This window comes from Dendropsophus ebraccatus, chromosome 9, assembly GCF_027789765.1.
Source record: "Dendropsophus ebraccatus isolate aDenEbr1 chromosome 9, aDenEbr1.pat, whole genome shotgun sequence".
Lineage (NCBI taxonomy): Eukaryota > Metazoa > Chordata > Amphibia > Anura > Hylidae > Dendropsophus > Dendropsophus ebraccatus.
This window is the reverse complement of record NC_091462.1, coordinates 58,596,904-58,624,305: the sequence shown is the minus strand read 5'-3', so window position 1 is coordinate 58,624,305 and position 27,402 is coordinate 58,596,904. Positions and strand designations below refer to the sequence as shown.

General features: G+C 45.0%; 1 protein-coding gene and 1 long non-coding RNA gene across 3 annotated transcripts in view; one reads left to right on the top strand and one right to left on the bottom strand.

Annotated features, from left to right (window-relative positions):
• The window catches only part of CREB1 (cAMP responsive element binding protein 1), a 41,125-nt gene extending 24,878 nt beyond the window's left edge, over positions 1-16,247 (bottom strand). Inside the window, exon 1 of one of the 2 annotated variants that reach the window (XM_069983469.1) lies at positions 15,975-16,247. The gene's annotated coding sequence lies outside the window, so the exon portion shown is untranslated. The remainder of the gene's footprint in view (positions 1-15,974) is intronic. The other variant, XM_069983468.1, reaches the window with a different exon arrangement.
• A 96-nt stretch (positions 16,248-16,343) lies between these two features.
• Positions 16,344-19,917, top strand: LOC138802112 (uncharacterized). Its single transcript, XR_011364690.1, has 3 exons — positions 16,344-16,602; positions 19,022-19,143; positions 19,252-19,917. It is a non-coding gene; the product is annotated as an uncharacterized lncRNA (long non-coding RNA).
• The last annotated feature ends 7,485 nt before the right edge of the window (positions 19,918-27,402 follow it).

Genomic DNA, 27,402 nt, shown 5'->3' with positions numbered 1-27,402 from the left:
ACATAGGTTAATAGATAAGACAGATATATCTCTCAAGTATATATCTACAGATATACCTCCAGTGGGTGGCCAATCCATTCAAAAAAGTCATGCCTCTACCAACCATTTTGAATCGAGAAATACGTGCATATAACGCCCCTGGTAATAGGTTGGCGTTCCTTAAAGGGAGTTATCCAGCAAAAATCTTTTGAATCAACAGGCTTCAGAAAGTTATTTAGATTTGTAATTTACTTCTATTTAGAAATCCCAAGTCTTCCAGTATTTATCAGCTGCTGTATGTCCTGCGGGAAATGTTGTTTTCTTTTTAGTCTGACACAGTGCTCTCTGCTGCCATCTCTGTCCGAGACAGGAACTGTCCAGAGTAGTAGCAAATTCCCAAAGAAAACCTCTCCTGCTCTGGACAGTTCCTAACTCAGACAGAGGTGTCAGCAGCAAGCAGTGTGTCAGACTGAAAACATTTCCTATAGGACATACAGCAGCTTATAAGTAAGGGAAGACCTGAGATTTTTTTAACTAGAAGTAAATTACAAATCTATATCTTTCTAAAACCAGTTGATTAGAAAGAAAAAAAATTTCACCGGTTAACCCCTTTAAGAAGATGATCGCCTGACCTGTCCAAGTAATGTGCTAGAAAGGATTAAGTTCTCAAAAAGATTAGGAAGAGTCTTTCATCAGCATACAGCAAGGAATATGTAAAGACAATAGCATTGACAGTTCAAATAGTTATGAAGGATATTCACAATTAGAAAGCTTTGTACAACTACAGCTAATCTTTATTCAAAATGTAATGTTAACTTATAAACACCATTTCATGGTTAACAAATGTGCAAAGTACTAAGAAAATTAACCACTCGGCTAAAGCTATATATAGGAAAGATGGTCAAATACCCCTAAAGGAGAACTCTTGTGGGAAAAAAAAAATCCAAGGAGAGTGGGTTGGTGGGTAGTGGGGGAACATAATAAAGAAGCGTAACTTACCCCCCATCCCCCTGTTCTGTGCCACCACTCATAGTCCCCGCTGCTGTGACGCCACAACATGCCTCAGAGTTGCAGTTGTGGGCCAACTCTGCATTCACCAACTGGCTGAGCGGCACGGGGACAGGTAAGCATGGCTAATAATCTTATATCTTTATAGTGTGCTGCAGTAATGGGGGGGGGAGCAAGAGTCTATTCTCACCTATTGACACTCCACCGGTGTTCAAGTCTCCTGCTCCCACCGCCACATCCCAGATGAACTCATCTCGGCAATGACAGCCAGCTCAGCCAATCACTGGCCACAGTGCTGTCCCATCTCGGTCAGTGATTGGCTGAGCGGGCTGTGACTGCAGAGATGAGGAGTTCATTTCAGATGTGGCGGCGAAACAATCACCTGGGGATCCAAAAACTGCACAGAAAGACAGTGGGGGAGTGTGGAGGGGCACTCAAATCAAAAGTTTTTAAGTGCTGGATAACACCTTTAACCCCATCTGCAATTCAGCCCGCATGTCCCTGTCTGTATTAACCCCCACCGCCCACCAACATCCGCTATTAACCTTCTCCGCCCCTTCCTCTACAATATCCCACAAAGAGCAGACAGTCTGCGCTGCTGCAGGCTCTTCTCTGGAGGAAAGCATCCACGTCACTGCTACATATACAGCCGTTCTACCAGTACGTATGGCAATGATGTTGATGCTTCCAGCCCTACAGGACCTATGGGAGGAGCTGGGATGCATCAGCAGGCCCACTGTAGGAAATAATGGGCTGGGACAGGGTTTGACATGCCTGGCCTGACCAGTGGGGGGGACTTTAAACTGTTTAGGAGCTCCCAACATAATTAATCATGACGCTGGGAGCTCCAAGGTCCAGTCCGCAGGACACCGTCCATGTACAGACAGAATTCTTCGGACGTACAAAACGACCCCTTACAATAGATAACTCCTATGGTATTTCAAGTAGGTTCAATTCACAGAATTTCACCTTGGAAAATGGGAGTGGGGCACAAACCCCCCAAGGGGAGTTATCACCTAAAATATACTTTGGGCCCAATTTAACTCAGTGTATGATTTTTTAATTAAAAAACATGTTCCTGTTAGTAGATATGTTACACTGATGTCAGTGGTAGCACCCCCTACTAATTTCTGTGTCCATCTTCTGCACTGTGCAGTTGCACACATAAAAGCTCTGTTGTTGGCCTCCTCACCAATATCTGTGTAGAAATATAGTTTTATTATGCACACATACTTTTTTATGCACTTCCATAAGCCTGTATATGTAATAGATCTACGTGCAGTACTGTTCTCTTTGTATTTACATATGCAGGCTTCTGGAAATGCATAAAAGAAGCATATGAAGCACAAATAAAGAAGTTAAATTGTGACACTGGAGAAGTTAGATGCCATTGCACGTGTTAGTCTCGCTCAGCAGCTGAGGCACGACCCCACTATGGCTGCTGACTGACTGAGTAGGGCAGACTTGTCATAACCCAGGTCCCCTCTCAGACCAGGACATGGCTGGAGGACCAGGAACTGGAGGATAGCAGATTCCAGTGCTGGACCCAGGTGCATGTTGTTATGTTCAGCCACCTACTCCCCGACTCAAAAAAAAAAATATATATATATATATATATTACACACACACACAACCCCAGACTCATCCTTTAATGCAATTTCATGCAGTCTCTGGTTCCTTATGGCTCTTTACCCCCCTTCATAGACTTCTATAAGCAGCATGTAACTTGATCCCTCAGTGGGCTGCCAGTCTGGGTCACTGACAGTTTGACAAGTCAAAATGAAAGGGTTGACGAGACCAAGAAAACTAGGCCTAAGCTTAAGTATTATGTAAAATTTTACATATTTCAAATTTACAAGCATATTGTAATCCTCTGCTGCCTGCATTGTTTTGATAACATTTTGACCCTTTAACCCTTTGAGGACCAGGCCCAAAATGACCCAGTGGACCGCGCAAATTTTGATCTTAGTGTTATCGTTTTTCCCTCCTCCCCTTCTAAGAGCTCCAGCACTTTCAGTTTTTTATCTACAGGCCATGTAAGTGCTTATTTGTTACAGGAATAGTTGTACTTTGTAATGGCGTCATTCACTTTACCATAACATGTATGATGGAATTCCAAATATATTATTTATGAAGAAATAAATTGGTGAAATCGCAAAAAAGAATGCAATATGGTAACGTTTGGGGGGTTCCTGTGTCTACCTAATGCACTATATGGTAAAAGCGACATGATACAATTATTCTATAGGTCAGCCCGAACACAACCATATGCAGGTTACACAGATTCTCTAATGTTATATATTTTTTTTAAATGAAATCCTTTTTTTTGGCAATTATAAATAAAATGGGACTATTGTGACGCTTATAACGGTTTTATTTTTTCACCTATGGGGCTGTATGGGGTGTCATTTTTTCCGCCATGATCTCTAGTTTTTATTAATACCATATTTGTGAAGATCGGACGTTTTGATCACTTTTTATTAATTTTTTTTACTATATAATGTAACAAAATCGGTAATCCGTGCACTTTTTTCCCTCTTTTCGTGTACGCTGTTTACCGTTCGCAATGACGCTTGTTATATTTTAATAGATCGGACAATTACGCACGCTATGGTATATTATATGTTTATTTATTTTTATATGTTTTATTTATATAATGGGAAAGGGGGGTGATTTCAACTTTTATTGGGGGAGGGGTTTTGGGGTAGTGTGTTAGTGTTTTTAACTTTTTTTTTTTTTAACACATTTGAAGTCCCTTTGGGGGACTTTTACATCCAGTACTTGGATTTTTACACTGATCATTGCTATGCCATAGGCATAGCATTGATCAGTGTTAACGGTGATCTGCTCATTGAGCCTGCCTGTGCAGGCTCAGTGTAGCAGATCGCCGATCGGACCGCACGGAGGCAGGTGAGAGACCTCCGGCAGTCCGTTTTACCGATCGGGACCCCCGCAGTCACACTGCGGGGGTCCCGATCGGTAAGTGACAGGGGATTCCCCCTGTCACTTACACTTAAACGCTGCGGTCATTAAGGGGTTAATGACACGCGGCAGCACGATCGCTGCAGCGTGTCATTACCAGTGAGGTCCCAGCTGCTGATTGCAGCTGGCCCCCACCTGCTATGAAGCGCGATCCGCTCCGGAGCACGCTTCATAGCGGGAGAAACACCCAGGGCGTACAGTTACGCCCTAGGTCGTCTGGGGACAGACTTCCATGGCGTAACTATACGCCCTGGGTCGTCTAAGGGTTAAACCCAATAAGGTGGGCCAGACATAATTCAAATGCAATTCCAAGAAGGGAATAAATCCAAGGGGAAAAAAAACAATACAGGGATGTGAGTTACTTTACTAAAAACAGAAAAATCTTCTCTTCTTTACATACATGTATGTATGTATGTATGTATGTGGTACACATCTAATTTTTTTAAACTTTGCTTCATGGCACAACTCCTTTAAGAGCTTGAAAGGTTATAAAATAGAAAATGTTATGGATTTGAGAACAGCAGAAATCTCAGTCTTTCCTTTATAGTCTGTTCCTGACTTTGGCTTAAAAAATCTGTCAGATAAATCTGTCTAAACACGCCATAATTTGTGCCTTTGAGCTTTACCAAAGCATTTTCCCCCAAAGTGCTGCAAGTTCGAATGCCTTCTTGCTTCCCCTCCTATCCTTTATCCAGCTTGAAGCTCAGCTTGTGGCCGATCAGGAGCTTGGGAAAGCGTCTCTTGACACTTAGCACTGTAAAAAAGCATTTTTCTCTGTTCTAAACTCACAGAGGGACATGTGAAAGGTAGAGTGTCTGCTTGCGGTTACATCTATCTGACAGTATCAGCAGTTTGGAACATGACAGATTCACTCCTGCAGTCAGCGTTTATCAATTATCATTTTAGGCTGGTTTCACACATACTAAATCTATATGTAACCCCTTAGGAACAAAGCCAATTTTTGTTTTTGCACTTTTGCTTTTTCCTCTATGTTAAAAAGGCCATAGCGCTTACATTTTTTCACCTACAGACCCAATTGAGCCCTCATTTTTTGCGACACCAATTGTACATTGCAATGACAGACTAATGGTGCGTTTACACAGAAAGATTTATCTGACAGATTTTGGAAGCCAGAGCCAGGAATGGATTTGAAAAGAGGATAGATCCCAGTCCTTCCTTTATGATCTGATCCCTGTTAATAGTCTGTTCCTGATTTTGGCTTCAAAGATCTGTCAGATAAATCTGTCTGTGTAAACGCACCATAAGGGTCCTATTTCACGGGCCGATCAACAATGTAAACGAGCCCCGATCTGCTAGATTTTAGGTTTGAACCTAAATGAACGATCAGCCGATGACACGATCATCAGATAATTATTCTCTCTATTCCAAGGAGCGATAATCGGCCGAATCCGGCAGATTAACGATCCTTGGAATAGAGAGAACTCTACCTTTCACATGGAATAGGCCCCTAAGGATCCATTTACACAGAGATTATCAGACAATTTATCTGCCAAAGATTTGAAGCCAAAGCCAGAAACAGACTAAAAACAGACATCAGGTCATAAAGGAAAGCCTGAGATTTCTCCTTTTCAAATCCATTCCTGGCTTTGGCTTCAAATTTTTGGCAGAGAATCTGTCAGATAATCTGTGGAAATGGACCCTTAGGGTCCATTTACACAGAAAGATTGGCAGATAATCTGTCAGATGAAGATCTGAAGTCAAAGCCAGGAATGGATTTGAAAAGAGAAATCTCAGGCTTTCCTTTATGACCCGATCTCTGTTTATAGTCTGTTTCTGGCTTTAGCTTCAAATCTTTGGCAGATAATCTGTCAGATAATCTCTGTGTAAATGGACCCATAAAATATGCTGACAAACTAGAATCAAAAAATAATTTGCGCTGTCAAATGTGTGGGGGATGGGGTGTTTACGCAGTTCGTCCTATAGTAAAACTGCCATGTTCTCTATGTCAGTACGATTAAAATATGCAACTTGTATAACATTTTATTGAAAGGCTTTTAAAAAAAATTATAACCTATTTAAAAAAAAACAACGTAATGTGTTTAAAATTGTTCTATTACCATCCTTGTAACGCTTTTATTTTATTTGTTGGTCTACGGGGCTGTGTGAGGCTTAATTTTTTGCACCATGGATCTTGAAAGTACATCTTGATGTACTTTCTATTGGTACCTATATTGCGTATATGTAATGTTTTGAGCACTTACAATTTTTCTGGATTTGATGTGACCAAAAATGCACGTTACACTTTTTGCACATACACCTTTTACTGTGCGAGATCAATGTAATAACTTAATAGTTCGGGTGATCAGAAATCAATGTTGTGCATGTACACAGCACTGATTCATTAGATCAATGATACATTGCTTTGGTCTGCTGCAGCCCAGAGCAATGTACTGCCGAGCCGGGACGTCATTGCGCCACTGAGGCCTGGCTCGGGCAGAAAAGTGAATGTTATTTGGGCTATGGCTGCTGGAGAGGATGATGGCAGGGGGATGCTCATTGTTCCGGCGCCCCTTTCCAGCAGCCACCACACAGCCAGCTCTGGGAGTTACAGCGGGTGGTGACATCACCATTTTATCCAGGAACAAAAGCCTTGATGTAGTAGTAAGTGCAGGGAAAGAAGCACTTTATGTGCATTTCCTGTAATAAGTGTATATTGGTAATTTGTTTAACTTGAGTGACAATTCAATACTTAAATAAAAAATTTTTTTCCAGACTTCTTGACTGGACCGCACCAGCTAATAGAGGCTCGTCCCAGCTGCAGATAGCAGCCAGGAGCGGCGCCATTCAGAGCGTGATCCTGCCTGGACCCCTCTCTAAACCCCCCTTGCGCCACCATGTCGTACGAGATACATCATGGGACGCAAATAGTTAAAGGGGTTAGAAAAACATGGTTGCTTTTATCCAAAAACGACACCACTTTTGTCTCTAGTTTGGTTGTGGTTTTGCAGCTCAGTCCTATTAAAGTGAATAAAGCTTAACTGCAACACCACACAAAACCTGGAGACAGGAGTAGTGCTGTTTTGCAAGAAGGTAGCTGTGCTCCCTGTTCTGTACAATGTAGATAATTGTTTGTAGATGCAATCATTAACAGTACACACAAGTATATGGCTTTACCTGTTTTGTCTTTGCTGCCTGTTACAGAAACCCTGGCATTATGTTGTTACACTGTTACGAGATCTTGAGACATTTTTAATGCATTTTTACAAACATAATATACTACAGAGCCTTCTTGACGCCACATAAAGGCCACTACAAAATTACAGACGTTCTTTGCACAATCATGGCCATTACTATGAAGCTTTTATTTTACCAGAGCAATATGAGAAACTAAAGTTGACCTGTGATTGGTTGCTATGACAAAATAAAGACAGCTTGACAAATCTCCCCCATTTTATTTAAAGAGACTGTCAGCGGGTTTATGCTGTCCTATCACAGGGTAGCATAAAGTAGTGACAAAGAAGCTGAACAGAATGATGTATCACATTGTTTTGTGCAGCTGATTCAGAGATATCCTAATGAATAACATGGACAATAAGTAACTCTCTCCATTATGTCCATGAGCCCAGTGATCCTGGATATTCATGAACTGCAGAAAACTCCGTCCACCAGCTGCTGATTGGCAGTTACCTATCTATGCTGTGTATAGGCAGTCACCTGTCAATCAGCAGCTGGAGGGCAGGGTAAGGGGTGAGGCAAGAATCCTATTCTCCTGCATATTAGGAGAACGGCTGAACAATATGAATGTAATACACTGATCTGTTCAGCATTTCTGTCACTAGTTTAATCTGCCCTCATTTAAGCATCATACACCGAGTGACAGATCACTTTTAATATACACATATCAAGAAGAATGCCTCAGTTATCCCTTCTTGCTCCTGAATGGTACCATGCACAGTAGCAGATATTCTGTGGAGATATACAGGAAATAGAAGCTCTTAGTTTGGGAACAGGTTGTTGTGATGCTTTTCACCATGTTCCCCATTCTGAATCACAATGTATAGATTGCATGGAAGTTTACACTTTGCATTACCAGCAGAACAAAGATTGAGCATGCATGGTTACAGTAATAGGGGAAGGAGGACCCCCAACAGCTAGTCACTGCTGTCAAGCTAACATGCCAGGAAGATAAAAGGACTGGCATTTTTGAATCTTATACACCTGATCTTTTGATTAGAAAATCATGCTACCCCCATATACATCAATTAGTCTGTCACTGAAATCCACCATTATTTAAATCATTAGTCATTTGGAGTAAAGCCCCTATTACATGGGGCTTCACTCCAAATTGCTCGCTTGCTCCTCATTCCCCGCTCGCTGCCGCTGCTATAGCACGCGTCAGCAGCGAGTGGGTGAGAGAATGGGGGGCGCGGGAGGCTGCACAGGTGATCGCTAGATCGTCCAGGCAGACCATAGCAGCGGTCTGCTGCTGCCACTCCTATTCCAAGGAGCGACGGCAGCAGATCGCTGCTATATTAGTCGTTTATCTTTCAACATGTTGAAAGACAAACGACAGCAACAATCAGCCGACATTGTTCATGTCAGCTGATTGGTGTCTTCTATAACACAGGGCCGATGATTGTTTTGTGTAATAGGGCCTTAATTTTTCACATTGCACCATGCCAAGTATGCTTACTTTTATTGTGCCACCAACATAACTAGTGTCTGTAGCCAGCTGTCTTTTCTAGAATATTTCGACTTTTGTGTTATACAGCAGATTCTTATAAGATAGAAAGCTGTGAAGGACCAATACTTTGATTAACTTTATATAACCTTTCCAATTACAGCATCTGGAAAAGACAAAAAAACGAACAAACCCAAATTGCATATACATTTTAAACAGATCCCCATTATGTCTGTCATACCAGCTAATGTTATGAAGGTACAGATGGTAAGCAGAATTTTAGCATCCAAAATCCATAGTGTATGGCCAGTAATCATTAAAGGAGAAGTCCGGCAAAACTTTTTATTAACGTATTGTATTGCCCCCCAAAAGTTATACAAATCGCCAATGTACACTTATTACGGGAAATGCACATAAAGTGCTTTTTTCCCTGCACTTACTACTGCATCAAGGCTTCACTTCCTGGATAACATGGTGATGTCACGACCCAACTCCCAGAGCTGTGTCAGCTGTGTCAGCTGGAGAGGATGATGGCAGAGGGGTGCTCAGTGTCCCTCCAGTGCCCTGTGTCCCTCTGTCATCATCCTCTCCAGCAGCCACAGCCCGCAGATCTCTGGGAGTCGGGTCGTGACATCACTATTTTATCAAGGAAGTGAAGCCCTGATACAGTAGTAAGTACAGGGAAAAAGCACTTTATAAGCATTTCCTGTAATATGTGTATATTGGTGATTTGTATAACTTTTGGGGGGCAATACATTACTTTATTAAAACATTTGTAACGGACTTCTTCTTTAAAGGGGTTTTCCAGGTAAAAAAAAGCATGGCCACATTCTTCCAGAGACAGCACCACTCTTGTGTTCAGTCCAGTCTCCTGCAACTCAGTTTCATTAGTGTAAGGAGCCTTATTGCAAACCAAACCTGAACTGGAGCTGAGTTGTGTTGTCTCTGGAAGAAAGTGGTTGTGTTTATCTAATGCTAATGTTAATAAAAGCATAAAGGGGGAATTAAAGTACAATGATACCTTGGTTTAAGAGTAACTTGGATAAAGATCATTTTGCAAGAAGAGCTCACAGTTTTTCAAAGTTGGTTTAAGAGCTCCCTGTACTGAGTGGGAGGGGCATGGCATGCATAGTGGGGTCTACAGCACTGTACTCTGACCCAGGAAGTCTCCCTCACCTTCCAAATCATAGCAGATCCACTTCAGACTGGGGCTTTCATCAGGGGACAGGACTGTGGAGGTAATCTCTCCATAGCTGTAACCCCTCTTTCCCGGTCAGAGAGTGCTGCTATACTGTGCCCACATATGTCCTGCTCATTCCCTCTTTCTCTACAATGCTACAATGTGCCTGCACTCACACTCAGCTATACACACTGCTGCTATAATGTGCCTGCACTTACACTCAGCCATTCATACTGCTGTATCTAAAGTTTCTGTCTCTGCCCTCTTGCACAGCTCTGTGATTCTCATTTCCTGGTCCATGCTGAATACCCCCCCCCCCCCCACACACACACTGCTGTCATATGACCATACAGACCTCTGAAAGCAGCCCTGCTTGTCTATTCTAGCCTGTTGCATTACGTTACTGCATTATGGGAATCTGCATCTCCATTCTGTATCTACAAACTGCTGCTTTTTTTTTTTTTTTAGGTTTATGCACATACTATACATTATACTCCACATGCTTAATGCTATACTGTGCAGTAACTTTTATTCAGAATAAAACAAAAATAATTGTTATGGGGGTATGGAACCAATTGTCTGCATATCAGTGATTTCTTATGGGAAAATTTGCATTGGTATAAGAGTAGATTTGGATTACAATCGTGGTCCCGTAACAAATTAAGCTCGTAATCCAAGGCACTGCACTCATAAATGCGTTTGTTTTCTGTGCACCAAATTTCTCAAAATGGTGCATGGATTGTCATAAATTTAGCCCAACCGCAGAGACGTTCTAGTTCACAAAGATGAGATGCCTTTGATTTTATTATGCAAGTGTTGTCCAGACCGAAGTGCTTTTAGGCCTTTTAGAAAAAATAGCATCTGTTAAAGGGGTAGTGCGGCGCTCAGCAATTATTCACAGAACAACACACATTACAAAGTTATGCAACTTCGTAATGTATGCTATGTCTGTGAATGGCCCCCTTCCTCGTGTCCCACCAACCCCGCCCGTGTACCCGGAAGTGTGGTGCATTATGTGGTGCACCTGACGCGTGTCGACCCCCGTCTCCGATCTTCACACAATGACGTCCTCTTCGGACGGACGGCCGAACACCTCCGACTGTCCCTAGTGCCGGCCACCCTCTGCAGCGTCATCAGATGCTCAGCCGCGATTGGCTGAGCATAACTGTGCTCAGCCAATCGCGACTGAGCACAGTCATGATGCGGCAGAGCGGGGTCGGCATCAGGGACGGCAGGAGCTGTTCGGCCGGCCTCCAGAAGATGACGTCTTGCCACAAGATGGTGGATGGGCACGACCCGGATCAGGTATGTATAATGCACCACACTTCCGGGTACACGAGTGGGGGTGGTGGGACACGGGGAAGGGGGTCATTCACAGACATAACATACATTACAAAGTTGTATAACTTTGTAATGTGTGTTATTCTGTGAATAATTGCTGAGCGCTGCACTACCCCTTTAAATGTGCCACGACCTGCAAAAATAGAACTTTACTATTGACAGATGTGAGCAGTGTAAACTTGAGAAAAGCCGCAAATTAGGCAATAAAGCGACTGCGCAAAAATGTGTAACTTTATGTAAAAAGACCTATGTAAAACCCATGATAAATTCCCACCTAAGTGTTGACTGTTGTATTGTTCCTTCTCTTGTTTTCTGTTCCTAAAACATGGGGGGGGGGGGGGCACACAAAAAATAATATATATATATATATATATATATATATATATATATATATATATATATATATATATAAATATATATTTATATTACTGGAGGCAGAAAAAACAAAATGGCATCAGTGAATGAGATACATGCCAGACACAAATCCCATAACAGCCTTCGGCATATGAGTATATCCCCACACCACAACGCATTGCCCATCTCTACACACTGCTGTGTCTCTATAGTGGAGTTATACTGAAATAAATGACAGCTTCTCTACAATACAGGTTGCTGTTCTGCTCCAAAATAAAAAATTATTGATGTTGGATAAAAATAGAATAAAATACATGCCTGCCTTGCTGTGTTTTATTTATCCATAGTACATGGGGTTTACATAATGTATAAAGAAGCCCAGAGCAAATAGGCTTCTCAGCTTTTTCTTCTGGCAGAAGCCATCACCTCAGAGTGGGAGTGTACAGTAATACACATAACTTGCTTGTAAGTAATACATAGCCTACAGGAGTGGAAGGAAAAAAAAAAAAAAAAAAAACTGTGCTTGCGGCTTATTTGGAATTTATGGAACACCCTTCATCTAGTCACAGCTTCAACCTACAGAAATACTTCTCCCGCCTAAAAGGAAGTAACACAGATACAAAAATAAAACCAGAGCATTGTTGTTTTTAACTTTATTGTAATTTAGTTAAAAATAAATATAAGACACCAAGTGGTAGTGAGAAATGAATTGACATAAGTGCTGTTAAACTAGATAGAGTTTTCCCTTTGTTCAAGTTAAGACATCGGTACTGTGAACATTTCACAGGGAGACTATCAAGAGTTTCATGCTGCCCAAGTCAGAGACATACTGTAAGTCCAGGATTCACTCAGAGTAATCACAGTTGAAAGGAAACCTGTCACCCAGGGCAGCCCCCTGAACCCACCCCATCCCTGGACAGGGGCCCCACAGAGCAGAGATGAGTGATGGCCATAGTGATACTAGAGCAGTGAATTCCTATAGCCATCGGACTCTTCTCTGCTCATTTACATATTGAGCATGACGATGGGCCGACAGCCAGATCGTGGCGGCTGAATCAGCCACCAGGACACGCAGGAGGCGGTATGTATGCAGAGCCCTGTGTGACAGGTTCCCTTTAAGACTGGTGGAAAATGGGACACCAAGTCATTGGGTGTGTTCCCAGCTGGCTTCCCCCTGTCCCTCTGGTAGAGCATTTCATAGGTAGGACTATTAATCAAGCTCAGAGGGGCAAGCAGAATACGACGGGGACCACCCCAGGGACTGAAAGCCATGTTTCTAAGAAGTCAAAATTAAGATTGCTCTGTAAGTTCAGGTGGATTCCATGGCTCGTACCCGTTCATGGTGGTGCGCATATCCGCCGGCTCCTTAGTCACCATTCTATGGCCGGGCCGATTCCGCGTTCTGCCGAAAGAATAGACACGTCAGTTCTTTCGGTGGGACCCACCCAGCCATAGAATGATGTCTATGGAACAGGCGAATATGCTTGCCGCCGTGAATGGGTACGAGCCACGGAATCCGGAGGAACTTATCCGGGCAGATTTTGTTGGGTGGACCTACCCTAACACTGCAGCCTTTTAGAAGAAAGCCCTATTACATGAACTGACCATTAGCCAAATAGGCTGTGATACTGCCCTGTGTAACAGGCCCAGTGATCATCTGACTGCATTGCTTTGGTGGGAGAAAATATATATCTAAAGTAATTTGTTGGCTACAAATTGCCATGTGAAAACAGAGGGATGTGGGGCCAACAACAATGAGAAGAGCCACACCAATGACCCAGTGACTGAGTGACCCTAAGGGACAGCTGACCCATTTATAGGCTTCTTAAAAGGAGTGCCAATCTAAAAGACTGGCGCCGTATAGGGCAAGACCCTAAGGGTGTGTTTACACAGACAGACTTGTGAAGCCAAAGCCAGGAACATAATACATAAAAGGAGACCATGCCATAAAAGAGAACAGGTCATTGACTAATTTCTTCTCTTTTTTCAAATTCATTCCTGGCTTTGGCTTCAACAATCTGTCAGATAAATCTGCGTGTAAACTCTATCTCTACATCACCAGTCAAGGGGAGCTGATGTATATATTTAAAGTAGTGTTAAATTGTGATGTGAACAGATCCTTAATAGACTGTAAACCCAGAGACTGATTCTATTTCATGCCTACCAAGGTTAAAGCAACATAATGCTCGACAGGTTCCGATTAAGTAATGCTTTATTCACAAAGAGGTATCACAGCTCCACGATAGAGTAGATTTACCAAAAATAGTAGACAAAAGTCCCCCTACAGGCAAAACCTTCTAGACAATGCATGGAGATAATCACAGTAAAGGCCTCCTTCCTTTTTCATGAGGAGATCTTGAACATATTTTTATGGGAAATATCTGCCCCTAACAGGGTGTTTATTAGGGATGAGCAAATTTCACAATTCATTTCAGGTCCAAATCAAAACTTAATATGGATTAGTAAGTGCTTCAATGTTCCAAACAAAATATGTAAGTGAGCAGGGACTCCTGTCTAACATCTTCTGTGATTACGGTCCATGCATAGAAATGTGCTACACGGAATGCCCGAATTCCTACCTCAACGTGTGCGGTCCGCAAATACAGATCATGTGCTACAGAATGGTGTTCAGAGCTCCGGCATTGTGTATCATTATGATGCCAGGAGCTCTGGAAATTTAAATCCTTGCACTGACTGTAGCGAAGATTTAAACTGTTTTCAAGCTCCTGGCATCATCATTATTCATGCTGCCGGAAGCTCTGAGCACGTAGCACATGATCTCTATTTACAGACCAGGCACAGAATGTGTGAATGCCCCCTAAGAGTATGTTCACACAAAGTAAAATTGGCGTAATTTTGCAGCGGAACTCTCCGCTAGGGAATCCCACCTGTCTATAGGAGGGCTCACGCGCCTCCACACCCCGCAAAAAGACACTGTGGGACCCTGAGGCAGGTGGGATTCTGCGGCGGAGAGCTCCTTAATAGACTTACACCGATTTTACTCAGTGTGAACATACCCTAAAGGTAGGAATTCCTGCTCCTGATCAGTACATGGATCAGCTAGGCCAGATTCAAAGCATCAGCCAACAAATGCAAGGAGAAACATCTGCCATAAATACATCTCCGCATACCTGGTGCCAGTCACTGTACAGGAGCAGGGCCGGAATCAACCCAAAACAACTCACAAAAATTTGAACCCAAATCTGAAAAAACTAAATTTTTATTTTATTTTTTTTTTTTATTGAAACCAAATTCAATTTGTGCATCTCTAGTGCTAATAAGCCCACCACCCTATTGACTATGCAGAAACACCAAACCTGGAACCTCCTTACTGACAAAGGGGTGGTCTAGGGGTGGGGAGGATTGTAATATCCGGCATAGGGAAATCTGTCCACCATCATCCACATTGTGATGTTAGTAATAGCCAGGCAATGACAACCTCTACTGAAAGTAACCTGAAAAGACAACTATAACTGCATATGCACCTGGCCATTGCTGCTCCTCAGGTCTTCCCAGGGTTGCTAGAAGCTTTTCTTTCATTGCTCTACACCTACTTGTCAATTCATACTCCCTCCCCAACCTGTAGAGGCTTCAGCAGATGCTAAACTACAACTCCCATCATGCACAAGCAGCTGATGGCCTTCGGCGGTCTGGATATGATGAGAATTGTAGTTGTGAGAGGTAGAGATACTAGAAATCTGTGGCCTGGGGGCCGAGCACAGTCCTCTGTGGCACAAGAATGGCACTGGACAATGGGGAGTGCAGGCAAGGCATTTATTGATGTCTATGGGAGAGGCACTAGTCACCACAGTATAGGATGGAGCACTATATACACAGTAGATCGCCCCAGCAGCACTGTCAGGATGAGTGACAGCCAGTGGGGTCTGTGGAGCCGGGCACATTCCCAGGGACAGATTGGCGGAATCCTGATCTTACATTTTCGGAGGGAAAACAAAAATATAAAACCAGAAGTGACCAACCTCGCCCTGGCAATATGACGGGCCCCGGCCCCACGGACACGGGCGGCTGCAGGGCAGACACCGGGGACACACCGGGGAAAGGGGGCGAATGTGTACAGGAGCAGAGACAAGGAGCCGCGGAGGCACCGGGCCCGCCCGCCACACAGGGGGCAGTAGCGGCGGGGCCCGGCCGGGTGTGCGCCCCGCTCCCGGTGCCCCCCGCACCGCCTGGTACACCCCCGGCTCAGGCCGCCACCGCCGCCGCCATTATCCTTTGTTTCGCGGCTCCGTCTCTCCGCACAGCTCGGGGCGGCGGGGCTCCGGCCTGGGCTCCGGCTCGCTCGCACATTTACACGGAAACCATCGGGGAAAGGAAAAAAAAAGAAAATAACAAATGTCGGGAAAAGGCAGAAAGTGGTCCCGGGAGCCGGCTGTGAGGTGGCCGTGTGTGTGTGCGGGGCCAGCCCGGGGCTGCGGCCTGCTGCACGTCTCTCCTCCAGCCTCTCCCTCTCCTCCTCCTTCCTCTTACCGGGTTACACTGCCTCTCCTCCGTCACTGCTTTCGTTCGCGGCTGGGATCTCGCTGGGCTTTTTTTATTCTCTTCCCCACCACGTAACACACCGCGTCAAACTACACCTCCGCCGCGTCACTGCTGCCGCTCGCTCCTCTCTCCTTCCTCTGCTGCTGGGCGGCTTCTTTTTTTTTTTTTTTTTTTCCTCCCTCTTTTTTTTTTTTTCTTCACAGTCTAAGTCGGGCGCGGCATTGTGCGGCGGGCTCCGCTCTGACAGGACGAGGCTTCTTCCTCAACAGCGCCGTCAGCCAATCAGAGCGGAGGGGCGGGGCGTAGACCGCCTCTCTGTGCGCATGCGCGCAACTGGCTTGGGCCGGAAGTGAGCTATCGCTTCTCTTTGCTGTGGTGATTGTGCTGCAGGATTCCTCGTCCTGTGCGGTTCTCAGGGGATGCTGAGCGCTCAGGGCGAGGAGGCTTGTGGGGGCTGTACGGCGGTAGTGTAATCCGGGATGCCTTTGCGTTTCTGCGTGTTAGGCAGTGTTCATAGTGCGTTTTATTTAGGTTTTGTATTTTAGGCTGGGGTCACACTAAGCACCTGGGCTCTGTCTGTTCCTGAATGGACTGTCTGGCCTATGGACTCTCTGAGGTGAGGAAGCCCCAGGCAGAAGTCCCATATGAGTTCATCATTTGGGTTTGGTTCATTCAGGCAACAGAAATAGTTCTGTCCCATTGATAGGTCAGCTCTGAGTTTTGAGTCCTTTCAGTTTGCTGACTGCTGCAGGGGTATCCATAGGTGTGTGTAACATGTATACATCAGGGCTGCCCCATCTGCATAAAACAGTATGTATATATATATATATATATATATATATGTACACACTAATTCCTCTACAGTAATTCCTCTGGAAGGCTGCTCCAGAACCAAACAGTAGACATGAGCGGACCGTGGGGCTTTTGGTCCGACGGCATCGGCGCTCTCTCATCATGCTTTTGATACCGGCCGCATACTTGCGCTCCTGCGAATATGCGGCCAGGATATTCCAGGGAATTCAACAGGGATTCCCAGGAATATCCTGGCTGCATATTCCCGTGAGCGCAAGAATGCGGCCGGGATCAAAGGCATGATGAGAGAGCGAACTGCTTTCAAACCAAAAGTCCGAGCAGTTCGCTCATCTCTACCAAACAGTTGGAGAACCGAGATGTTTGTTCCCATAGGGAACAAAGTACAATGTAAATGTGTTTAATCGCTTTTTTACACTCCATCTGTCTGGTGCTGTGTCCCCGGCCCACAGAGTGTAAAGACTAGCAGTAAGTAGTGGTGCATCGTACGTCACTACTGACTGTAAGGGAGCGGGGACTCCTGTCATAATGACCGGAATCCCTGCCCTAAACCGTGCCCCTGCACAGTGATATCCTCCCTTTCCAGGCGCCTGCCACACTCAGCTGCATAGGAGACACATCGCCTGTCTGAGGAGGGAAGATGTTACTGCACAGGAGCTTGGATCACCCCCAATAAGATGGCATCCCCAAGTGCACACCCCAATATGCTTTATACTAAAAGCAGTCTAGGAGGAGAAGAGCAGCTCCTGCATGGTGACTTCCCTCTCAGGCAAATACCATATACACAATGCTTATTTTTCTTGTATCACATTGTGAACGAAGGCTTGCAACCTCGTGGAATCCCAACAGAGATAATATATACACTGCGTTTTTCATGCGTTTATATTAGAGATGAGCAAACCGGGTTCGATTCGATCCGAACCCGAGCGTTCGGCATTTGATTAGCGGGGGCTGCTAAACTGATAAAGCTCTAAGGTTGTCTGGAAAACATGGATACAGCCAATGACTATATCCATGTTTTCCACATAGCCTTAGGGCTTTATCCAACTTCAGCAGCCACCGCTAATCAAATGCCGAAAGTTCGGGTTCGGATCGACTTGAGCATGCTCGAGGTTCGCTCATCTCTAGTTTATATATTTATCCAATTTTGCGCAATAATTCAGCCGTTGACAACGAGAATAATAGTCCATGGTTGCTCAATTTTAATTAAGCTGCTGTCATCTCAGAAGGGTGCCAATGCAGATGATTGTAATGCTTTGAGAATAACTCTACTGTCTCAAGCATCACATAATCAACCCACCACCAGTATAAAAAGCTAGAAAGTATTGCAAGACTTTACAAGCTGCAGATACAAAGGAATACATTAGTGCAATTTAAATTCTACATAAATAATTACCATAACACCTTGCGCATCCTTATCCTTTGTAAACACTTAGGGTGGCATTTATTAAGTCCGGCGTTTTTTACGCCGGACTTATAAATGCTCCGGCGCTATGGAGATTTATGTAGAGGCGGACTGCCTCTACATAAATCCCGTGCACGCCGGTGCGCACCGCCGAAAACCTACGCCAGCTGAGGACTGGAGTAGGTTTTCGGCGTACATTTGGGCGGAACGGATGGTAAATCGTGCGGACTCTGAGTCCGCGCCCTCCGTTCCGCCCACTACACGCCCCCTTTCCGCCCCCCTGGCGTACTCGGCGGAAAGTGCCGATTTGCGAATATTTTATTCGCAAATCGGCCATTTGCGAATAAAAAAATACGCAAATCGGCACTTTCCGCCGAAAATCATCCGTTCGCCGGATGATACATGTGGCCCTTAGAGAATGGAAGCTACAGAAATACACTAAAATGACAAACCTTGTTCACTCCTCTTGGACAGCGATTCCATCAGCTGGATCCAAAAAACCCCTCTTTCTTTAAGAGGCGAGACTGGACCTGCATTTTATTCTCACCCTCAATTTCTTCCAAAATCATCGATTTTAACTCACTTACATTTTGTCTAAATTCTGCAAAATGGCATGCAATGCTGGTTTCTGATCTTATTCATTCTGGATGTCTGTACTATATAGACCAGCCCTACCTTGTTTACCTACTACCTTTTTTCTTTTTAATGTCTGCCCTAACAATATGATTAGCTAAAGTTTTTCTGCGTAAATAGACAAACTGGCTATTCTTTATTTATGTTCTACTACTAATACATTTAATTCTTTTAAATTTTCCCTCAGAAATCCCTTTAAACATTTTGGGGGCATGGCAACTACTTCTGAGTAACATTATTCTTATCTGTTGGCTAAGAAGAGAGTAGTCATGATCTTATTGTCTACATCTCTCCTTATTCCACATCTAGGTAATTGGCTTCATTTTCATGACTGTCAAATGAAAATTCAATAAGTGAATGTCACGAATTTAAGTATTGAACATACTTCTCCAATGATTTCTTATCTCCCATCCACAGCATGCTGACGTCATCCACATACCGAAGCCAAAGATTTGAAGCCAAAGCCAGGAATACCAACAAAACACAGTAATCACTGAACTCAAGGAGAACAGTGAAAGAACTCCAATGAAGTACTCAATCAAGAGTCTCCACTGATGCCCCCAAAAATTTAAATATGCAAAACAAGAGTCCATGGAGCCTCGGTTGGGAGTCTCAATACATGGGATAGCCAGATATCTCTAGCCTGTTGCCACGGGATGCCTCCATGATAGGGAGAGCACCACACCACCCTGATAAATAGCCCCTTAAGTCCCACTCAGTTGCGAGTATTGGAACATAAATAGGGAAATACCAGGGTGGCCCCTTTTTGTCAATGTCTAATTTAAGGTACGAGTATTGCGATCATGACAAGGGCTTGCCAAGGCAGGCTTCCATCCACAGGTAGTGATGTCACGATACCAGAATTTTGAGATCGATACCAGTACCAGCTTTTTTTTTTCAATGCTCGATACCAATTCGATACTTAATAAATTATATTTAAGAAACAAAAAAACCCCCACAAGAATAGAAATGACACCCCCCCACCCCCAGGTTCAGGTCAGTACGAACCAATTTATGTTCTCCTAATTTTATTACTTTAAAAATAAAGTCCCCATTATTTAAAATAAATAAAAACTTGCCCAACTCTGCCTCACTTTTTTTTTTTTTTTATCTTCGCCTGTCTGGCTGGGGGGTCAGGGGGCATTTTTTGCGCCGCGATCTGTAGTTTTATTTAGTACCATGTTTTTATGTGGTACTGAACTGGGTGGTTTCTGCGCTTGCTCGGTTTACCGTGCTTGATCAGGAAGGTGACAGGTAGTATGGACAATAACACTTCAGCTATCAGGGATGGGGGTTGTAGTCATGTAACACACACTTTAGATATCAGGGGGGTGATGGAGGAAGTAGTCATGTAACACACAACTGCTATCAGGGGGGAGGATGGGGGTTGTAGTCATGTAACACACAACTGCTATCAGGGGGGAGGATGGGGGTTGTAGTCATGTAACACACAACTGCTATCAGGGGGGAGGATGGGGGTTGTAGTCATGTAACACACAACTACTATCAGGGGGGAGGATGGGGGTTGTAGTCATGTAACAACTGCTATCGGGGAGGATGGGGGTTGTAGTCATGTAACACACCTGCTATCGGGGAGGATGGGGGTTGTAGTCATGTAACACACAACTGCTATCGGGGAGTATGGGGTTGTAGTCATGTAACACATCTGCTATCAGGGGGGGAGGATGGGGGTTGTAGTCATGTAACACACAACTGCTATCAGGGGGGAGGATGGGGGTTGTAGTCATGTAACACACAACTGCTATCCGGGGGGAGGATGGGGGTTGTAGTCATGTAACACACAACTGCTATCAGGGGGGAGGATGATGGTTGTAGTCATGTAACACACAACTGCTATCGGGGAGGATGGGGGTTGTATTCATGTAACACACAACTGCTATCGGGGGATGGGGGGTTGTAGTCATGTAACACACACCTGCTATCGGGGAGGATGGGGGTTGTAGCCCCTCCTCACACTCTTGCCCCCCCCACCACCTCATAGCCCCGTGCAGATGTAGTGGCCGCATCTCCTCCTGCCTCCCCTTCCTCCAGCCTTCTCCTCTCCAGGACTCGCCGCTCTCCCTCTTCAGCCCGTGACCCTGCTCTGCCCGCAGTCATTAGCAGCCGACCCCTGCTGTATATGGAGCGGGCTCAGGAGGGGGGTAATGCCGCTGTCAGTGTGACAGCGGCATCTATATAGTTACATAGCCGGCACAAGCAATAGCTATGTGTCGGCTATTTGAATTTGGCGCCGACGGGGGAAGAGGGTGCGAGCGCCGAGGAGATGACAGGTGGGAGCAGGGGGCGGCACACAGAGAACATGGCCGGCGCTCAGATGGCCGCCGGCCGTGCTCTCTGCACTATACTTTATTCTAAACTGCATAATAGCGCAGTTTAACATTTAAGTTTCGATACCAGGTAATCCTGGTATCGAACTGTTTTTCCGCCCGGAATATCGATAGTAGTATCGATATTTCGGTGCATCGTGCAACACTATCCACAAGAAGCCGTTTTGGGGTATTTGCCCCTCGTCAGTGTGAAGTAGGATTCCAGCTAGTTGGGGCAATAACAAATCAACCAACAAAACACAGTAAACACTGAACTCAAGGAGAACAGTGAAAAACTCCAATGAAGTACTCAGTCTCCACTGATGTCCCCAAAAAAATAATTTTTAGGGTCCATTTACACAGAAAGATTATCTGACAGATTATCTGCCAAAGATTTGAAGCCAAAGCCAGGAATAGATTTGAAAAGAGGAGAAATCTCTGGCTTTTCTTTATGACCTAATCTGTGTGTATAGTCTGTTCCTGGTTTTGGCTTCTAATCTTTGTCAGATAATCTATCAGTTAATCTTTCTGTGTAAATGCACCCTTAGGCCTAATTCACACGTCCATTGTTCTGTCCGCAATTGCAGGCCTGCTTAATGTATATTGGGGGTTGCACTTGGGGGATGCCAACATATTGGGGGTGACCTGAGCTCCTGCACAGTGACATCCCCTCTCCCCAGGTGGCCAGCATGTCTCCTATGCAGCTGAGTGTGCTGACCACCTGGAAAGGGAGGATGCTGCTGTGCAGGAGCACAGTTTAGAGCTGGGATTCCCTGAGCCTTTGTGTTGGAACACCTCGATAACTGTCAGCTAAACAATAGTTCCGCTAACGCTTATCTCCCCTGATTTTGTTCCGATACCGAACAATGTTCGCGTGCTGAACAAACCTTAGGGGGTAAATTTAATTTGAACACAGAGGTATTTGAAAATCAAGGTATTATTGTATATATATCTAAAGATCCAGGTAGCTTTTTTGTAACTTGTTTTTCTATGGCTTCTCCAAAGGCTGAAATGCTCTGTGCTGTTTAAACTTCGCTTAAATAAGGACATGCAGCCCCAAAACGTTGCTACAGCTTCATCACAATCTTAATACTTCTTTTGACTATTGGTCTGTAAGTGCACTTAGTCGCTGGATTAATAAGACTACAAAGCATAAGTAAAGATAAGTAGAACTTGAACAAATTTAAGCCTGATTGTTCAGCATTGGAGTACTGGTGGCAGAAGAAGTTGGATGCAGCCCTAGGGAATTGTTCGAGTTGTGCTCATCTCTATTATTAACACACAAAGTTGCTTTGTGTTCAGCACAATAGACAACACATTAAACGCAAAGAGTGGACATGTCTTTTCCTTTTTGACATGCTTATAAGGCATTAAAAACCATGTAAACATAACTAGGAGGAAGGAGGAGCAGTCCAGCAACATAGTAAAATTTAAATATGAATGTCTTGATTGAGTAAAAATGCATAATCAAGATGTCCAAAGAAACAACATGCATACACATATAGGGGGAGATTTATCAAACATGATGTAAAGTGAAACTGGCTCAGTTGCCCCTAGCAACCAAAATTTACTTTTCATTCCTCAGACTCTTTAGAAAATGAAATCTGATTGGTTGCTACTGGCACTTTACACCATGTTTGATAAATCTCCCCCTAACAAGAAAAAGGATAATGGGATAATGCAATGACATCATACATCATACAGACACATTACATAATTAGTGTACAAGATATATATATATATATAAAGATATATATATATATATATATATATATATATATATATATATATATATATACAGGGCCGGATTAAGGTTGGTGGAGGCCCTGGGCGACAATTTTTTTGGGGGCCCCCCATTCCTTCCCCCCCCCCCCCCACACACACACAAAAAATAAAAAATAACTATACCGCAATCTATACAGATGGCTGCTTACTGTAGGCAGCTTAGCACAGACCCCCTCCTCACTCCTGGCTGTGTGGCTCAGCATCCTCCTCTGTTGTGCATGTGATGGTCACTAGAGGCTGCAGTGCAGAGAAAGATGCCAGGCCCTAGAGACAGGAGCAGGGAAGGCTGACTATCAGGGTGTATTCCCACATTGTGTTTGTGATAATAATGCAATGTGAGAACCCAGCACTTTCTGTGTGTTCTTACCCACTGGGTAAGTAGCGTTGTTCTGCTAGATTGGCGCTCGCTTACAGAGCCTTTTATAAGGCTGGATCAGCCATCGGTCGCGCATCACAAACGTAGCGATGCACGGCCGGTGGCAGATTTTTGAACATGTGGGGAGATTTTGCTAGGGAGAAGCAGTGTGGGTATTATGGCTTAGAGAAATATAGTCTTAACATTTTTTATATTTTACCCCGGGGCACCCCTACCGAATAATTTGCTCAAAAATACAAAAAAAAACATCAGTGACTCACAGGTGACGTCTTCTTTGATCTGAGGTGTCACTTTCCTTTTCCTCTCCATCTGGCCCGGACCACCATGATGATTTCTTCCAGCTACAATTCGTCTCTTCAGAACCTGCCAGACAAACATCTTAGGCTCCGCACTTGTTCAACAACTTACTTCCTTTTTCCAACCTATAAGGTCTCAAACAGTAGTAATTCCACTTTTTGGTGTGATTTCCAGTAAAGTGAGTAAGTACTGTATGTGAGTTGCCCGTGTATGTAGGATTCCCCTGTTGTGCGCCCAAATAGTTATAAAGTCCCTATGTCCCCATATAGTAGTAATGTCTCCCGCTGTGCCTCCATATAGTAATAATGTCTCTGGCTGTGCCCTCCATATAGCAATAATATCTTCTGCTCCTGCTGTGTCCGCACTTAATGTTATACTGTGTGCAGATGTGCTGTGTGTGTGGGTTAGCAGCACCTGGGGCAAGGAAAAGTACTTGCGCCCCCAGTGCCCTTAGCATTGTAATTAACGCTTTAGTGGTGCTCATGTAGCTATCCCCTGTGGTGTGCTGATAGCTGTAGTTCTCTCCCCCCCCCCCCCAATCCCCTGTGATGTGCTGATAGCTGTAGTTCTCCACCCCCCCCCCCCAATGCCCTGTGGTGTGCTGATAGCTGTAGCCCCCCCAATCCCCTGTGGTGTGCTGATAGCTGTAGTTCTCCCCCCCCCAATTTCCTGTGGTGTGCTAATAGCTGTAGTTCCCCCCCCCCCCCCCAATCCCCTGTGGTGTGCTGATAGCTGTAGTTCTCTCCCCCACCCCCAATCCCCAGTGGTGTGCTGAATGCTGTAGTTCTCTCCCCCACCCCCAATATCCTGTGGTGTGCTGATAGCTGTAGTTCTCTCCCCCACCCCCAATCCCCTGTGGTGTGCTGATAGCTGTAGTTCTCTCCCCCACCCCCAATCTCCTGTGGTGTGCTGATAGCTGTAGTTCTCTCCCCCCCCCCCCAATCCCCTGTGGTGTGCTGATAGCTGTATTTCCCCCCCCCAATCTCCTGTGGTGTGCTGATAGCTGTAGTTCTCTCCCCCCCCCCCCCCCAATCCCCTGTGGTGTGCTGATAGCTGTATTTCTCCCCCCCCCCTCCAATCTCCTGTGGTGTGCTGATAGCTGTAGTTCTCTCCCCCCCCCCCAATCCCCTGTGGTTTGCTGATAGCTGTCGTCCCCCCCCAATCCCCTGTGGTGTGCTGATAGCTGTAGTTCACCCCCCCCCCAATCCTCTGTGGTGTGCTGATGTAGTGAAAACAAACAAAAAACACTCCACTCACCTTTCCTCTCTCCAGAGCTGGCCGGGCCCTCTGCCTTCTTCTGCAGTGCACGTCTTCTCCGGCAGGCGGCGCGCGATGAAATGACGTCATCGCGCACAGCCCGCCAGAGAGAAGAGGCCTGCACCGCCTCACAGGCACAGCGCTCTCCTGTGTCTAGCAGCAACCGGACACAGGAGAGCGCTGGAGCTGGAGATGCCATAGGCTGCATTCCCACGTTCCGTGATCCTAACGGATCACGGACGTGGAATGCATGTACTGGGGTCCCCTCCGCGCCCGGACAGCATCTGTAATTAGATTAGACTATTCATAAGCGATTCATTACAACGCGTCGCTTATGAATACAGTCTCCCCCGCTCCCAGCATCTAATTACAGATGCTGCCCAGGTGTGGGGGGACTCCGGCACATGCATTCCACATCCGTGATCCGTTAGGATCACGGAACGAGGGAATGCAGCAATAAATGCACCAATCTGAACCCGGAACTCTGCTTCCGGGTTCGAGTTGGTGGGGGCCCCTTTGTGGTGGATGCCTAGAGGCATGTGCCCCTGGTGCCCATTCCTTAATCCGGCCTTGTATATATACCCACGTAGGTACTGAAGAGAAAAGGTCCACAAAGGCAATACAATAGGGGGGAAAAACTCTGGGTGGAAGGAGCCTGCGTAGTATGGTGACTCCCCTAGAGGGTATTTTAAACCCTTAAAGGTACTGCAGTAAAAAGCTTTTTCTCAGTAATTCAAACACATTACAAAGTTATATAACTTTGTAATATGCTTCAATCACCTATCTGCCCATTTTCCTTATCTTTTCCCCACTCAATCCCACACCAGGAAGTGAAGTAATTCTTACCTAATGACTGTTTACCCGAGGCTTTTCTGTGGAAGCCATTTTGTGACAATGACATCATCAAGAGGGAGACGTGTCTAAGCCCTGTTAGGCCAGCCTCTCTTAGTCAGATGATTGGCTGAGCAAGCTGTAAGCCATCTAACATTTTTACAGAGTCAGTTAGAAATCACAGGAGACAAAGTGCATCATGGGAAACCCCAAACCAGGAAGTGAAGAAAAAATGAAGACACCAACTGGAGCTTCATGGACCTGCAAACAGGGGGAATTTCAAAAGGAGACAGACTCAGGAGGTATGGTAATGGTGCGTTTACACGTAACGATTAACGTGCGAATTTGCGCGATAACGATCGAATTCGAACGATAATCGTACGTGTAAACGCAGCGAACGATCAAACGACGAACGATACATCGCTCAATTTGATCTTTCAACATGTTATCAAATCGTCGTTCGTCGTTCCCAAAAAATTCGCAAATCGTTCCGTGTGAACAGTCGTTCTCCGATTTAACCAATGTGTGAGATAGGCTTAAGCGTTCGCAAAACGAATTTTCCGTACGATATATCGTACCGTCTAAACGCTGATTGTTATGAAAAAAAAAATCGTTACTCCGACATCGTTAATCGTACGATCAGGCCAATTATCGTTTCGTGTAAACGCACCATAAGTGTGAAAACTATGTTTATAATTGATTGATTGTTTTGTTTTTTTAAGCAGCACCGGAGTACTCCTTACACCCCTTGCCGCAATATGACGTTATGGGAACGTCATGGGATGCAGGTACTTCCCGCAAAATGACATTCCCGGAACGTCATGCTCTGCCTGCCTGCCCCCTCTGACCCTAACAGCGATCGGGCAGCGGGAGGAGGCTGTGTCACACAGCCTCCTCGCGCTGCCTCTGCCCGGAGGGGAGCCGCGCTCCCCCCGGGCGGTTAACCCCATAGACTATGCGGTCAGGGTACAAGTACAGGTACCGATAGAAAGTACACATCATGGCGCAAAAAAATGACACCTCACACAGCCCCATAGACCAAAGGATGAAAGCATGGGAATAGAGCGATTTTAACCCCTTCCCGCAAAAGGACGTACCGGCAAGTCAAATCTGCTCACCGTTCCGGCAGATGGACGTGCCCATGTCATCCCCGGCGGGGCCCGGCTGTCAGTGATAGTAGGGCACTCGCCACAACTGTGCGATCGCAGCACCTATAGTGCTAGAGGAAGGAAGAAGCCTCCCTTCCCCCTCCATCGGGGCTGTGTGGTGAGATCGCACAGTCCACTTGGAGCTGTGACACCAGGAGGCTTCCCCGAAGCCTCCTGATGTCCCAGCTACGGAAGCCGGTCAGGCTCAGCCTAAGGCTGAGTCTGATCAGCTTTGCCTTTTACAAGCATAGTGCATTACAGTGCTGATGAGCACTGCAATGCACTTTGCCTGTAATCAGGCAATTTTACAGTAAAGTCCCAATGGTGGGACTAAAACATAAAGTGTTACAAAACAAAAAACACAAACAAAATACATTTATAATAAAATAAAATTTACATATAAGCCCCATAGCCCCCAATACAATAATAAATGTAAAAAAAAAAAAAAAAGTACATATATTTAGTATCGCCGCGTGCGTAATGGCGCTGGCAATACAAATATCACATGAACCCCTTAGTGACCGCCAATATGTATTTTCACAGCGGT